At 42.6% G+C, this 17,496-nt stretch overlaps 1 protein-coding gene across 2 annotated transcripts in view; it reads right to left on the reverse strand.

Moving 5' to 3' along the window:
• The window catches only part of EPB41L4A (erythrocyte membrane protein band 4.1 like 4A), a 411,842-nt gene that overhangs the window by 25,617 nt on the left and 368,729 nt on the right, over positions 1-17,496 (reverse strand). The gene's annotated exons all lie outside the window — the stretch shown is intronic.

Here is a 17,496-nt window from a genome sequence, read left to right on the forward strand (position 1 = left end):
AGTCATGTGACTAATATAGTACTGCTGTGTAATTTTGCTCCCACACCCACTGGGAACCAATAAAACAGTGCACCTTGAGTGCTCAGAGAAATACAGGAGATATGCTTAGCAGGAAACAATTTCACTACATTTATAAGAACACCAAAAATAATATAAATGTTACTTTACACTTTGGATCAATAAACCATATAAATTACATTTGGACTGACACTGCCGGAGTCTCTGAGTGTTTGGCTGCTGCTGGTTTGAGTCATTTGCAGGTCTATTAGATTTCTTCAGGATTCTAGCCTGCAAGGTCTCCCCAAAGGGGTTCATGAAATACTTACTGGAAATGTTGGAAAGTTTAAATTATCTCTAAGCAGATTGTAGAGTTGGCCAAACATGTTACACGCTGTTTTAGGTCAAACTTTCTTTTTTGTTTTGTAAAATGTTTTTGAACCGTTCAACCTAAAAACTTAGTAGGTACATGATGTAGATTGGTAATGCAAAGCTTACACAACATACTATTAGTATGTAACAAGTGATTCTGGGAAATTTGGAATTATAGCCTTCCTTTCCTTACAACACTCAGTTTGGTTTATTTAACTATTCATGACAGTGTCAATGCAACCTAGATGCTCAGACAAATGGACAAATATGTTTAAAACATGTAATTTTTGATATGTGCACATAACAGTTTTAAAGTAAATTTTTACTCACTGTATTGCACTGACAGCTGTGGGCTGTCAGTCTCAGCTATTAATATGCCTGTCTCTGTGCAAGACACAGCAGGAACTGGAGCAAGTAGCTTTGTTTTGTGATCACCGCAACTGGTTATCGTAGGGATCACATGATCAGGAACAACAATGATTGGTTTGCGATTCCTAAGTGCAGACCAGGGCCTGTTAGCTTCATGTTATAAAACAGAGTGTAAATGAACACAGGGAACCATGCTGAGGAACAATAATCTGCAGATTGTGGGCCTCAAGGTGTTAAGGCAAAGTAAGAACAGGCACGAGCATTGCAGATGTCACTGGTAATGTTGGTATTCAGGATGAACTACATGTTCTAGAGTGCAGATCTAACTGGCGGCATAGATACTAAGAAGTTGGATGTGTGTGTTGAAAATCAGATGTCATTGGTGACTGAGCAAAATGTGTGCTTGGGTCTGAATTCATGGGTTTGTGATTAAGGCAGTATCCTACTGGTGGAGCATGCCCTGTTCAGATACATTCACTACTGGTGGAAGAATCATCCAACAGTGAAAGAGGAAGTTTCAATAACTTGTATGTTTTCTTAATACTATAAAGTGGTGGTCTCCAAAGTGTGGCCCGTGAGCTGGATACGGCCCTTTAGTTGCCTTTTTCCGGCCCTTGGGGCACTGTTCCTTCCACTGACACCAACGATGAGATATCAATCTTTTCACTGACACTAACAGTGGGACATAATACCTGCACATGGCATCAACAATGAGGCACTATTCCTTCCACTGACACCAACAATGGGGCACTATTCCCCCCAACACCAACAATGGGGTAATATTCCTCCTCCCACATCCTCCTGACCACAGGCACAGGCAACTAAGGCTGCTGCCGAAACGAGTCAGCACTACTGTTTTACTGTCACTCTGATGTATCAATAAACTACACTTCAAAGAGTTCAGTGTTGCCGGCTCTATCTACTGTTACTGACCATGTATTTTTATTTCCCACTGACCACCAAGCCTGAAGCATTGTCCACTGACACTGCGGCATTTTCTACTCCCACTGGCCACAGTCCGGCACTTCTAAAGTCTGGGGATGATTCTGCTTCCAGTAGTGAATTCAGCTGAATGGGGCATGCCTCACCAGTATATAGGATATAGAACAGCATTCCTCAACTGCATTTCCTTATTTAGTGCATTAGCTCTAACATTTGCTAACTTTTTATACTTAGTAGGAGACGGCCATTAGCCCTTTCTTTACTGAATTCAATGCTTCCTGTGCCACAGGAAGTTTTAAAGGAAGGTACACTCCAATCAAAGAGTATTTGTCAATTAAAATGAATCAGGGAACATCAGCTGCGTGCTTCTGATTTTCATCTTGGAATTCATCCCACATTGCTGTGTGCCCCCCCCCCCCTTATGAAACCCTTATTGTTTCTGGCATCCCCCCTCAGCCTATGTATATGTAGGTCAGAGTTCTCCAAGCACTAATTTCTTACCTTTGGAAAAAAGAAAGGAAGCAAATTACCCCTGGAAGACAAGAGGCTGTAGGCCTTTGTGAAAAGCCTGCAGCATAGCAAATGTAATTAACAGTTTTTATATTTTTTGCAGAAGTTTATTTTTAATTGAGATTAGAATGTAAAACATGTAATTTGTTAATATCAGTATATGTGTCTGGTTGTACTCAACAGATGTATACCGTCTGTACTGTTCAGCCTCCTTTCTGTGCCAAATTCCTACTGTTGCAGAACTGCAGCCAGTAAGGATGACTGGATGACCTGACAAAAAATTACAGACATGTCACAGGGACAGGCAAGCAAGAAATCTATAATGACATTAATGTGCATGGGTTTACACTTGAATTCACCCAGCTACAACATGGGATGACAACTACCTGCTGTGACCATGAAAGATTAAAAAGGCCTCCAACACGCTCACATTCTGTGCTAAATATTATTTACAACAACCAGGCTTTTTCTACTACCATATTCTTAGTGGACAAATGAGAAATAATAAAAAAATATTTGGACATACAGTAAATTAGCAAACAAGATGTTCTATTTTAAAACCTAACTGCATCCAAACATATACATATAAACTATGAGTAGAACGGTATTAGCAAAACAACTTCAGATATATGGATAAACTGATCTTATCAACAAAATGGGAAGTATACAGAGGTTGTAATCTGATTTGAAGTATCTCAGTTTTAAGACCAATACATTCATCCAAGGGACACAACAGTAAAAAGCAATACTTGAGATTTTTTTTGACCCACATACAGTTGTGCTCATAAGTTTACATACCCTGGCAGAATTTATGATTTCTTGGCCATTTTTCAGAGAATATGAATGATAACACAAAAACGTTTCTTTCACTCATAGTTAGTGTTTGGCTGAAGCCATTTATTATCAATTAACTGTGTTTCTGGCAACAGAAACTACCCAAATGACCCTGATCAAAAGTTTACATACCCCAGTTCTTAAAACCGTGTATTGCCCCCTTTAACATCAATGACAGCTTGAAGTCTTTTGTGGTATTTGTGGATGAGGCTTTTTATCTTCTCAGATAATAAAGCTGCCCATTCCTCTTGGCAAAAAGCCTCCAGTTCCTGTAAATTCTTTGGCTGTCTTGCATGAACTGCACGATTGAGATCTCCCCAGAGTGGCTCAATGATATTGGGGTCAGGAGACTGACATGGCCACTCCAGAACCATCACTTTATTCTGCTGTTGCCAATGACAGGTTGACTTAGCCTTGTGATTTGGATCATTGTCATGTTGGAATGTCCAAGTACATCCCATGCACAGCTTCCTGGCTGATGAATGCAAATGTTCCTTCAGTATTTTTTGATAACATACTGCATTCATCTTGCCAACAATTTTGACCAAATTTCCTGTGCCTTTGTAGCTCACACATCCCCAAAACATCAGCGATCCACCTCCGTACCTTTCATCATAGGCCTTGTTGACTCCTCTCCAAATGTAGCTTTTATGGTTGTGGCCAAAAAGCTAAATTTTGGTCTCATCACTCCAAATGACTTTGTGCCAGAAGGTTTAAGGCTTGTCTCTGTACTGTTTGGCATATTCTAAGTGGGATTCTTTGTGGCATTTTTGTAGTAATGGCTTTCTTCTGGTGACTCTACCATGCAGCCCATCTTTCTTCAAGTGCCCCCTTATTGTGCATCTTGAAACAGCCACACCATATGTTTTCAGAGAGTCCTGTATTTCACCTGAAGTTATTTGTGGGTTTTTCTTTGCATCCCAAACAATTTTCCTGGCAGTTGTGGCTGAAATTTTAGTTGGTCTACCTGACCGTGGTTTGGTTTCAACAGAACCCCTCATTTTCCACTTCTTGATTAGAGTTTGAACACTGCTGATTGGCATTCTCAATTCCTTGGATATCTTTTTATATCCCTTTCCTGTTTTATACAGTTCAACTACCTTTTCCCACAGATCCTTTGACACTTCTTTTGCTTTCCCCATGACTCAGAATCCAGAAACGTCAGTGTAGCACTGGATGAAAGATGCAAGGGTCTGTCAGGAGTCCAGAAACTCATTGACCTTTTATACACACACACTAATTACAAGCAAACAGATCACAGGTGAGGGTGGTTACCTTTAACAGCCATTCAAACCCCTTTGTGTCAACTTGTGTGCAAGTTATCAGGCCAAAATCACCAGGGTATGTAAACTTTTGATCAGGGTCATTTGGGTAGTTTCTGTTGTGATTAGGATTTAAAACGAGTAAACACAGTTGATTGATAATAATTGGCTTCAGCCAAACACTAACCATAAGTGAAAGAAATGTTTTTGTGTTATCATCCATATTCTCTGAAAAATGGCCAAGAAATCATACATTCTGCCAGGGTATGTAAACTTATGAGCACAACTGTACACTATATTACCAAAAGTATTGGAACACCTGCCTTCACACTCACATGAACTTTAATGGAATCCCAGTCTTAGACCGTAGGGTTCAATATTGAGTTGGCCTACCCTTTGCAGCTATAACAGCTTCAACTCTTCAGGGAAGGCTATCCACAAGGTTTAGGAGTGTGTCTATGGGAATGTTTGACCATTCTTCCAGAAGCACGTTTGTGAGGTCAGGCACTGATATTGGATGAGAAGGCCTGGCTCACAGTATTGGGTTGAGGTCAGGACTCTGTGCAGGCCACTCAAGTTCCTCCACCCCAAACTCACTCCTTCATGTCTTTATGGACCTTGCTTTGTGCACTGGTGCACAGTCATGTTAAAACAGGAAGGGGCCATCCCAAACTGTTCCCACAAAGTTGGGAGCATGAAATTGTCCAAACTGTCTTGATATGCTGATGCCTTAAGAGTTCCCTTCACTAGAACTAAGAGGCCAAGCCCAACCCCTGAAAAACAGCCCCACACCATAATCCCCCTCCACCAAATGATTTGGACCAGTGCACAAAGCAAGGTCCATAAAGACATGGATGAGTGAGTTTTGGGGTGGAGGAACTTGACTGGCCTGCACAGAATCCTGACCTTAACCCGATAGAACACATTTGGGATGAATTAAAGCGGAGACTGCGAGCCAGGCCTTCTCATCCACATCAGTGCCTGACCTCACAAATGCACTTCTGAAAGAATGGTCAAACATTCCCATAGACACACTCCTAAACCTTGTGGACAGCCTTCCCAGAAGAGTTGAAGCTGTTATAGCTGCAAAGGGTGAACCAACGCAATATTGAACCCTATGGACTAAGACTGGGATGCCATTAAAGTTCAGGTGCATGTAAAGGCAGACGTCACAATACTTTTGGTAATATAGTGTATACTGCAAGCCTATCCATTACTGATATTACAGTTAGATAACCTACTACCATCACATTTCAGGGTCTCCAGTGACATTTCAACACCCGGGCTCCCAGTTCACCTTAGATAGGTCACTCCATGTGATCTCATTCTTCCTGCTGGATTCTTTAAAATATATTTTCCATTACAAAGCATGAGAGCCCTTGATGTGGCGAGCTATAAGAAGCTAAAGGATTTTGGAGTCTACAGTCTCTTGCATTTTTAGTTTTGACTGGAAAAATCCTACATTAACTGCATCTATAGATATCGGATGCCAGGCAATAGATTAGCTGTTGGTCTTATGTTTATGGCTGGACAACAGTCCTTGGAGAAAACAAATGGTACCAAACATTAATCACTATTTCTTCACCAAAGATAAAATGGGGCAAGGCAGTTGCTATATGATGCTGCAAGGAAAATAATATTGCCAAGTGACTGAAGAGATATGTTGCTAGCAAACCAAAAGGAATCAGCAAGGTAAAGGCTGCTGGCCAACTCTCCCAACAGCATTCCCTTAGTCGCCAACTTACTCCTTTGAAGAATACTTTGACCACAATTCACCAGCAACTTTTATACTAAGGAAGGAGCTGTCATCAAGGGAAGGGATGCTGACCAAGGAAGCAGCTGGTGGCATAGAAGGAGGCTTAGGTTGGTCTGTTGGCAGGGGACAGGCTGCTGGCAGAAGAAAAAGTTGACAAGAGACAAGTTGCTGGTGATGTATGGAGAACAAATTCAACAAAGAAAGATGGATGGATAGGGTGATTCCTCAAGGAAGAAGATAGTGATGAGGAACATTCTGCTGGATGAGTAATGCCGCGTACACACGGTCGGAATTTCCAACAGAAAGAGTCCAATGTGAGCTTTTCATCGTATATTCCATCTGTGTGTATGCCCCATCGGACTTTTTCCGTCAAAAATTCAGACGGACTTAGATAGAGAACATGTTCTATATTTTTCCGACAGAAAAAATTACTATTGGAAAAACCACTCATCTGTATGCTGTTCCGACACACCAAAAACAACGCATGCTCTGAAGCAAGTATTAAAACGGAATCGCTCGGTCTGGTAAAACTAGTGTTCGTAATGGAGATAGCACATTCCTCACGCTGCAAATTCTTTGATCTTTTAATGCGGACAAGAACGCACTGAAAAACAGATACAAACAGACCACACGCACTGAAGAACAGATACAAACCCCACAAGCACAAACTGAAGAGCAGTAACGGACTGAAAAGCACGAAAGCTGAAAAGCACGAATCGTCTCTCACAAAACTTCTATTAACACGAGATAAACACAAAATTAGCAGAAGGAGCGCAAAGGGTGGCGCACTGGCTATTGAACTTCCGTTTTCTAGTCTCGTCGTACGTCACCACGTTCTGGACAGTTGGAATTTGGTGTGACCATGTGTATGCAAGACAGCTTGAGCGGAATTCCGTCGGAACTCCATCGTAAAAATCCTCAGAGTTTATTCCGACGGGAAAACTGGTCGTGTGTACAGGGCATAAGGAGTTTGAAGCAAAGGAACAGAATTTTGGGAAATGAAGGAAGTTGAGGACAGGCTACTGGGTGAGCAACCAGGCAATGGCATGGGACAGGCTGTTGGACAACAAAGCAGTTGACAATTATGACAGAGTCACCAGCAAGGGACAGGCAATTAGCTGAAGAAAGTGAGGTATGGGCTGGTGGGCAGTGAAAGAACTGCTGGTGATGACAAAACTGGCAGTGAGGGACAGATTGCTGACTGAAGAAATATCATTGGTGTGGGACAGGCTTAGGCCAAAGACAGAGATGGTGTCAAAGAACAAGCTTCTGACCAAAGATAGAGTTGGTGGCTAGAGTACCAGGTGCTGGCTAAGGAAGGAATCCGCAGGGGGAGACAGGATGTTGCCTGAGAAACATGTTGGTGCTGAGGAACAGGGCTGTGGCTGAGAAAGAAGGTGGCAGCAATATACAGTGAGGGACATGGGTGGACTTCTAGCCAAGGAAGGATTCATTGGCAGTTGACACACTTCTGGCCAAGGATGGAGTCTGTGGAAACGGAGAGATTGTAAGCTGAGGACACAGTTGGCCACAGTTGGCCATGCAGACTTTTGGCAAAATGGAGACAGCAGTAAAAAACAGGCTACTGGCAGAGGAAGTACAAGGCAGTGGGGAGAGATGAGCTGACGAGAAACAGGATACTGACAGAGAGAGGAATCATCATGGAATACAGCACTGTTGCCAAGGGATGGAGTCAGTCTTGAGGGCAGGCTGCTGGCTGAGGAAAAAAGACAGCAGGCATGACGGAGTGTGCAATGAGGAACAGTTTGTTGGCTTAAGAAAGAATTAGTGGCAAGGGATAGGCTGCTTTCTCAGAAGGATTTGGTCATAAAAAAATTGCTAGTGAATCATCGTGGAAGAATTCCCCAAAGTAACAAATCTGCTACAAGCTGAGGTAGAAGTCAGCGACAAGGGGAAGGCTTTTGGTGCAAGAAGAAATCTGCCATTTTTCTTGCGAATCCTTGCGGAAAGACACCTTGAGAAAGTAGTCAGTGAGGAATGGGATGTAGTTAAATGTTTGATTAAAAAGGCACAGGGGGGAGTGGCTAGGCTTAGCATGTGAGAGAGAGACGCTGACTCACGAGGCTCCGCCAAAGATCAGCTGAAGATTAGCTAATTAGTAAAGTTGGAGGCATCTCTGGTGGTTTATGCCCTATAGTATACCGCCCTGTAGTACACCGCTTATCATTGAGCTATTAGCAGGGGCTGACAGTGGGCCGTTTGCGGTCAATCAACGGGATCCATCCTGCATTAGTACTCGGCTACCAGAGCGGTTACTAGAGCGATGGGGAAGAGGCTTAAGGACGCTGGAGCAGGAAAAGACAGTGGAGTGGGGAGAGACACCGGAGCGGAGAGAGAGGCTGGAACTGCAATGTCGGAGACTGGAGAAGGGCTAGACTTGGGCTCACATGACAGCATTGTTGTATGCTGACTGTGGAGAAGGAGAAGAAGAAAGATAAGTGCAGAGAAGCTTGAGCGCTTTGCATGGAGCTCCAGTAAGGACTTGGATTCGGGTAAGGACGCCCCTGCTATGCCTGGTATACCACCTGCTGGACTGGAGCTGATGATCCCAGAGAAGCCAGTTAGTGCACTAGTCAACGCAGCAGAGACTACAGCAGTATGTGAGGTAACGGAGGTAGTGGATGGGGGAAGGCAAGCGGAGGATTGTATGGCTATGGCTGAGAGAGGGGAGAGAGGTGGATGCTCTGCGCTAGGTGCTTCTGCCCAGGGTGATCTTTCACAGCTTAGTATAGCTGCCTTAAACGGGGAACCAACCCTTAAAGATGTGTTCTTGGCTATACAGAACTGTAAACATACCCTAAATACATTATCTACCCAGTTCAATTGCCTAAGGGAGGATGTTACTATTATGCACCTAGACATGCAGAAGGTGCGAGAATGTACATCGGCATTAGAGAAACAGGTCGCTACCATAGGAAAGGTGTTGGGATGTATGCAACATGAATTAAAGGCAGTGGGGATTCTACGCATCACGCTAATCGTATAGATGACATTAAAAATAGACTTAGAAGGAATAACATACGCATTCTTGGACTCCCAGTGCGCATGGAAGGGAGGAACCCCATCGAGTTTATTGAAAAATGGCTGCTGGCTGTATTTGAAAAACAAAACTTTACTTCCTTCTTTGCGGTAGAACGGGAGCATCGTATTTCTGCTAGACCGCCACCTCCGGGTAACCTTCCCCGAACGATCATCTTAAAAATGCTCCACTATAGTGATAGAGACAAAATCCTTTTTTTTAGCCCAAACTAAGGGCAATATAGAAGTTAATGGCTCCAAAGTCTCTTTCTTTCTGGACTTTTCTCTGGCAGTTCAAAAACAGAGAGCTCAGTTTATAGATATTAACCACTTGCTTACTGGACACCTAAAGCTCAAAACTAAATTTTCAGCTTTTAGCGCTGTCACTCTTTGAATGACAATTGCGCGGTCATGCAACACTGTACAAAATTACATTTTTATCATTTTTATCCCACAAATAGAGCTTTCTTTTGGTGGTATTTGATCACCTCTGGGTTTTTTTTTGTTAAAAAAAATTAAAAATACAGAATTAAAAAAAAAAAAATATTTTGTTAATAAATTTTGCAAACAGGTAATTTTTCTCCTTCATTGATGTACGCTGATGAGGCTGCACTGATGGGCACTGATAGGCTGCACTGCTGGGCACCAATAGGCTGCATTGATGGACACTGATAAGGTGACACTGATGGGCACTGATAGGCTGCATTGATGGGCACTGATAAGGCGACACTGATGGGCACTGATAAGGCGGAACTGGTGGGCACTAATAGGTGGCACTGGTGGGCACTGATGAGGTGGCACTGGTGGGCACTGATGGGTGGCACTGATGGTCGTCACTGAAGGGCATTGATAGGTGGCACTGAAGGGCACTAATAGGTGGCAGTGATAGGTGGCACTGATAGCTGGCACTGATGGGCGGCACTGATGAGCACTGATGAATGGCAGTGATGGGCACTGATGGGTGGCAGTGATGGGCACTGATCGGCATGGGTAGGTGACACTGATAGGCAGCACTGCTAGGTGGCACTGATGAGGGACTGATTGGCACCACTGGTGGGCATTGATAGGTGGCACTGGTGGGCATTGATAGGTGGCACTGATGTACTGGTGGGCACTGTGGGCACTCTTTGGAGAGCACTGTGGGCACTGATTGGTGGGCACTGTGGGCACATATGAGGCAGCTTCATCTCTCTCTGCTCGGGACCGATGTCCCTGCAACAGAAGCCAGTGATCGGCTTTTTTTTCTCCTCGCGCTTTTAGCGCGAGAACAAAAAAAAACGAATTATTGATCCTCTGTTTACATCACGTGATCAGGTGTCTTTGGCTGACAGCTGATCACGCTGATTACGTGGTAAGGGGTCGGAATCGACCCTTTACTCCGATCTGTGATCATTAACTCAGGTGATCACAGCGCGCGCTGCGCGTGCCCTTCAGGGGATAGTTGCTAGCTTGCAAAGGGGAGGACGTCTATTGATGCCCTCCCGGCAAAGCAGATTCGCGCTGTAGCCGTCATTCGGCTATAGCGCGGATCTGAAGATGTTAAAAGGCATCTTTGCACCCATCAAATTCAATATGCTATGCTCTACCCTGCTAAACTTCGTATTGTGGTTAAGGGAGAAACTCTGTTTTTTGATGACCCCAAAGAGGCTAGTAGCTGGCTTGATAAAAAAGAGCAACATTTGATTTTTCCTGCTTCTAGCAAGAATGCTGTCTGATGGCTGGAATAATTGGAGTAGCTTTTTTTTTTTTTTTTTTTTTTTTATCTCCTTTTTTTCTTTTTTATTGTGTAACTAAACAGGTTCTGCTTCAATATATAGCTTACTGTATAGCTTGATATATAGATGCTATATAGTTTGCTTATGCCCCGTACAAACGAGCGGAATGTCCGACAGAAAAAGTCAGACGGGAGCTTTTCATCGTATATCCCGATTGTGTGTATGCCTCATCTGACTTTTTACATCGAAAATTCTGACGGACCTAGAAAGAGAACATGTTCTAAATATTTACGACGGAACCAATTCCTATCGGGAAAACCGTTGGTCTGTATGCTGTTCTGACGTACCAAAAACAACGCAGGCTCTGAAGCAATTACAAGACGGAAGCTATTGGCTACTGGCTATTGAACTTCCTTTTTCTAATCATGTTGTACGTGTTGTACGTCACCTCGTTCTGGACGGTCGGACTTTTGGTGTGATTGTGTGTACGCAAGACAGTTTCAGCGGAATTCCGTCAGAACTCCGTCGGAAAAACCTTCAGAGTTTATTCCGATGGGAAAACCAGTCGTGTGTACAGGGCATAAGAGTTTCTCTTGAGATGCATTTCCTTTTTTTTTTTTTTACCTTCAGCTATAGGCGGAGCCAGCGTGGATTTTAGCTTAATAAACTTGTCTCTTTATTTTGTGGGCCATTTGCAAGCCTGGATGAACTTAATTTCTTTATTTTTTCTTCCCTTTACAACTTATATACCATTGACTCTACTCTTTCTAATCTCCTAATATTTGTATGGATAAATGTCTAAACTTCCTTTTTGTTTTTAGTTATTATGTATTCTGTTAGCCGTGCAGGGGGATGATGGATATCTATATACCGAGCTATAGGCTTTTTACTAATATTAGACTATATATATATATATATATATATATATATATATATATATATATATATATATATATATATATATAAAATATATATATATATATATATATAGTGAAAGATGGCTACTGAAATCTCAATATTATCATGGAATATAAGAGGAATTAAGGATCACATTAAGAAGCGGAATGTTTGATACTCTGAGTCAATATGCACCATCAATAGTCTGCCTGCAGGAAACGCATTTAACTCAGGATACGGTTACTTTGCTGCAGAATAGAATGTTCCCTAACCAGTATCATGCTGTATATTCTACATATGCTAGAGGTACAAGTATATTAATTTCCTCTAAATTACAGTTTTCCTGCAGGCAAACTTTGCTGGATCCGCAGGGTAGATTTATTTTATTAGTCTGTAAAATATTCTCTACACAATTCATATTGGGATCTGTATATATCCCTCCACATTATAATAGTGAGGTAATACGTCAAATAGGCTTAATCTGGGTAGATAATCCGGGGATGCCGCTGTTGATTGTGGGGGATTTTAATAGTGTTTGCAACCCTAGTAGATATAGATATCCAGCAGGATCTTTAAGTGGATACTTCCTTTTTATAGGTATTATAGAGAACTGGGTTTACAGGACATATGGCACCTTAAAAACACTTATCAGACTTTATCGAGAATAGACTTGGTGCTGGGCATGGACTTGGTTCTTCTATGGGTGTCTAACATACAATATATGACTAGGGGCTTATCAGACCACTCCCCTATTTTAGTTACCTTAGAAAAAATAAAACCCAGAATTAAGCCTAACTGGCATGTCCCTGCTTTTTGGATAAAAGAGTTGTCTCAGGGAGACTCAACGAGTCCGGCCATAAATTAGTTTTTCTGCATTAACGAGAAGTTTGCTTCACTTCAGGTGGTTTGGGATACCATGAAAGCCTTTCTAAGAGGTGTCCTATTGAAGGCAATAAGCGTTCATAAAAAATCTAACTGGGAGTCTTCGATAGCAGCTGAGGTGCAACAAAAGAAAGCTCAGTATATACTGGTTCCTACCCCCTCTAACCGCTGTGCCTGGAAGGATGCACAATTAGTATATAGACAAACAACCTTGGATAAGGCTGATCATGCTTGTTTTCTCTCCAGATTCTGTGGTTCTGAGGAGGGTGAGAGACTGAGTTACATGCTAGCGGTAGTAGCAAACTCTCAAGTAAATACAAATTTTACTTCTGCTATTCGTATAGTAGGGGGCGAGGTCACACATGATTAAAATTAAATTATGAGCTCCTTTTGCTCCTTTTATAGTGACTTGTACCAGAGCAAAGCTGATTACCCCATGTCACGCCTTAAATTTTTTTTAGACCCCTTAAAACTGCCTTCTCTCTCCACTATGGCGAGAGGGGAGCTTAACCCCCTCTGACTCTGGAGGAGTTAGGAAGGGCAGTGGCAGAATCTCCAAATAGCAAAGCTACAGGTCTAGACAGGTTACTGTCAGAAGTGTACAAACAATATGGGGAGGTGATGTCTTGCTGCCAGAACTATTGAAGGTACTCAACCAGTCTTGAGAATCTTTCAAACATCCAGACTCTATGAATGATGCCTGCATCATTGTATTACCAAAACCAGATAGGGATCTTCTGGCTCCGGAATCTTAATGCCCGATATCATTGTTAAATTTGGACTTAAGATTCTGGCAAGGATTTTGGCAATGAGATTGGGCAAGGTTATTCAGGGATTGATCCATCCAGATAAGTCTGGTTTCATACATACTAGGTCTACAGTGATCAATTTAAGGAGACTTTTTTTAAACATGCAGTTACCATCAGATAACCTGGGGAAGAGAGCTATTCTGTCACTCAACACTGCAAAGGCATTCGACAGCTTCGAGTGGACCGACTTGTGGGAGGTTCTGGACAGGTTTGGTCTGGCAGATAGATTCATGAGCTGGGTTAAGTTATTATATTCTGCTCCAAGGGCTTGTATGCAAATTAATGGTTTAGTGACAGAATTTTTTTCGTTATCAAGGGGCACTCGGCAGGGGTGTCCCTTGTCCCCATTGCTATTCGCACTGGCTGTAGAGCCGATAGCTGAAACCGTTCAACAGCCTGAGGACATCTGCGAGTTTATTAGAGTAGTACGGAATGAGAACATTTCTCTATATGCGGATGACGCTCTGATGTTTCTCGGAGACACGGATAATTCCTTGATTTCATGAATGACCCTTATAAAAAACCTTTGGCTCATTCTCAGGCTTGTTATAAATTGGGACAAATCTGTCCTATTTCCTTTAGATTACTCTAATTTGAATATACCAAGTGAGGCCCAGCAAATTAAAGTTGTGCCATCCTTTAAATATTTAGGAACATGGATATATCTGAGGGTGAAAGATTATTTACAATATAATCTGACTCCCATTTTGGATAAATTTAAACAAAATAGTCTAGCTTGGTCTAAGTTACTTTTATCAGTGGTGGGCCAAGCAAATCTTATAAAAATGATTTGGGCACCCCAATTACTATATGTCTTACACAAATCACCGATTTGTTTCGAAAGTTATTGTGGAAAGGAAAAAGCTCTAGGCTCAAACTCTCTACCCTTCAGTGTGCTAAGGAAGAAGGGGGGTGCCGCAGCCAAGAATTTAATTCATAGCTTCCCAACTGCAGTATTTTGCGGGGTGGGGGACGACAGATTGGAGAGATCCTATACAGGCTGTGCTTCTGAGCCACAGCCCGCATTATAATCTTATAGCCCAGCTAGAATCAGGATAATTTGCGCATGCTCACTTTAGCCCAACAATGATATTTATGAACAAAGTATGGCAGGAAATGAAATGCATAATGAAATATGAAGGGGTGTCAGAATTTTCACCATTATGGGGGGGGAACAGGCACTACGAAGAACTTTGTAAATTGGAGGGGTTTGAGCGTTGGCATTCTAAAGGAATACAATATATTTCTCAGCTTTATGCTCAAAATGTTTTGCGGCCTTTTCAAGAGTTACAGGAGTTTTACCAATTGCCTCGTAATCATTTCTATAAATATTTACAATTACGACATTCACAGTTTAGAAGTGTCAGGATGAATATAAGATCTATGCCATTGCTATCATTATTGGCAGGGGCTATGAGAAAAAAAAGGTCTGATTTCAATAGTCTATAGTCAATGTATGACGAAGTATCAAGATATTTTAGATAGCCCAGGTAGAAAGGGCTGGGAGATAGATCTGGGAGTCATATCAGAGGAGGAGTGGCAAAATATTCTGAAGAGGGCTCCATTGGTATCTGTATCATCTACACAATGCTTATCCAAATTGTTTTGTTATATAAAGGACATATAGGACCCCAGAAAAGCTATATAAGTGGAGGCGGAGGGAAACCCCGGATTGCCCACGGTGTAAGCAATCTCCAGCTGACTTGCTCCATATGTTGTGGAAGTGCCCCAAACTGGTCAGCTATTGGCGAGAAGTGGTGAGCACAGTTAATGGAGCCTATAGTACTCATATTGAAACGGATCCTAAGATCTGTTTACTGGGTTATTTTAATGAAGAGTTATACCCAAGGGAAACATTAATATCAATTGGAAGATTACTGTTTATAGCCGCACGCTAATTGCAGGAAAATGGATGTCCCCCAGTATACCACTATTTGAGGAATGGCACTCAGGTAAATGATTCAATACTAGTGGAACACCAGGTTTATCAGAATAGGGGTACACCAGATACATTAGTTAACTGTGGGGACCTTGGCTAACAGTCCCAGGACTGGCTTTATTCTCCTTGGCCCCTCTTGATATTCTGGAGATTTTCTGAAATAAGAGATTGGGATTCAAAAATATACTTTGCAGAATTATTGTTTTGTTTTGATGTAATGTTGGTATGTTGTATTACTGTAAAAAAATTTGATAAAAAGATAATATAAAAAAAAAGGCACTAGCAACATGGGACAGGCTGCTAGCCATAGAAAAAGTCAGGGGAAGGGGGCAAGATGCTGGTGGAAATAGAGGTAGGCAAGGAACACTCCGCTGACTGAGGAAGGAGTCAGCAACAAGTGAGAGGCTTCTGGCCAAGGAAGGCATTGGCAGTGAGGAGCATGACGCATCCATGTACATGCCCCCCTACCTCAAGGAACTTCTCAAACCACAAAACCCAACACGTTCCCTCTGTTCCACTAATTCCAACTTTCTTCATATACCCAGAACTAGACTCAGGACAATGGGAAACAGGGCCTTTTCTGCAGCTGCTCCGTGCCTGTGGAATGCCCTACCTGACACCTTGAGGGCTCCTCAATCCACTGACTGTTTTAAAAAAGGTCTTAAGACATTTCTTTTGTCTCTTTTAGATATTTCGTTCAATTGTATAAACTGCTAATTTTTTTGTTTCTTTTAACCTGTAGCCCTTTGAGATCATTTGATGAAAAGGGCACTATAAATAAAATTTATAATTATTATTATTATTGATGCTGGCTGGCAGGTGAGCTGTTTGACTTTTTGCTTAATACAAACATGTGTAGCACTAACTCTCGGTGGAGCTGCTGGTTTAAATGGGTCTCTTACCTTCACTTTGCTTCCCTCTGATTCACCGGCACCGGGTCTAGGGGTTCCGTAGAGTTTACTGCTAGACGACACACGCACTAACACTGGAGTACGTTTTCAATGATTTATTGAACAGTCAAACTTTAGGAAGTAGCAGGAAAGAGGCGGAAAAGGAAACTTTCAGGAGAAACTCAAATATCTTCTTATAAGATCTTAGCAACAAATGTCCCGGTAGAATTCAGATAATTATGTGGAATGCGTTTCGCTCATGGGATGCACTCTTTGCTCGTCTGGATAGGCCTCTCTCACCGGTCTAGCAGCCAGTATGCAGCACAAATCTAAAGTCTCTGCCACAGACTTACTTGGGGGGGTAAATCTGCACAATCCTCTGCCACAGGATGTATCAGATTTTCTGCAATGAACAGTCAGTCACAGTGCCTGAACCTTTAAGTCGAACCGGCGACACTATGCTGTATGATTACTTCTTTTGGATACGTCCTGCAACCGAGTCACCAGGCCCCTCTATAGACCAACACGTCGCGTGATCTCTCCAAGACAGGTCCTCCCCTAGGATCTCCTCGGCTGTCCAGCTTCGTCACACAGGACCGACAGCTCAGGACCATTCCTCGGGCGCGGTGGTAGGCCCCAGACAAGCCTCTGAACCCACCCCTGCGCCGTAGCATCGTGGGCCTCCCGATCAGAGGACCACAAGGTAGCTCCTTAACACATACCTGTCGGCCAGGAGGGCCAACAGGTGGCTGAAAACGAACCCTAAAACATGGCGTCTGTCCCATAAATACCCCCTTCCCAGAATGCAACTCGGAGGACCACCTCCACCGAGCTTGTCTCCGAGACAGAGGAGCATCTATACACTTCGACACGTTGCCCTTCCAACACTGACTAATGGTAACAGCGACACCCACCGGTCAGCATAGAAGCACACACAACGTCAGCCAAGCTGGAACAGAGGCAAACTTTTACCTTCCTAACACACAATTTACTAAATTTACCTAATCTGCGGTAGATTGAAAATCTACCAGCGCTACACATTTTTATTATTTATTTATTTCAGGTACTTATATAGCGCTGTCAATTTACGCAGCGCTTTACATATATATATATTATACATTCACATCAGTCCCTATACCCTCAAGGAGCTTACAATCTAAGGTCCCTAACTCACATTCATACCTATACTAAGGCCAATTTAGACAGGATCCAATTAACCTACCAGCATGTCTTTGGAGTGTGGGAGGAAACCGGAGTACCCAGAGGAAACCCACGCAGACACA

The sequence above is a fragment of the Aquarana catesbeiana genome, linkage group LG01 (assembly GCF_042186555.1).
Source record: "Aquarana catesbeiana isolate 2022-GZ linkage group LG01, ASM4218655v1, whole genome shotgun sequence".
In the NCBI taxonomy this organism is placed as follows: domain Eukaryota; kingdom Metazoa; phylum Chordata; class Amphibia; order Anura; family Ranidae; genus Aquarana; species Aquarana catesbeiana.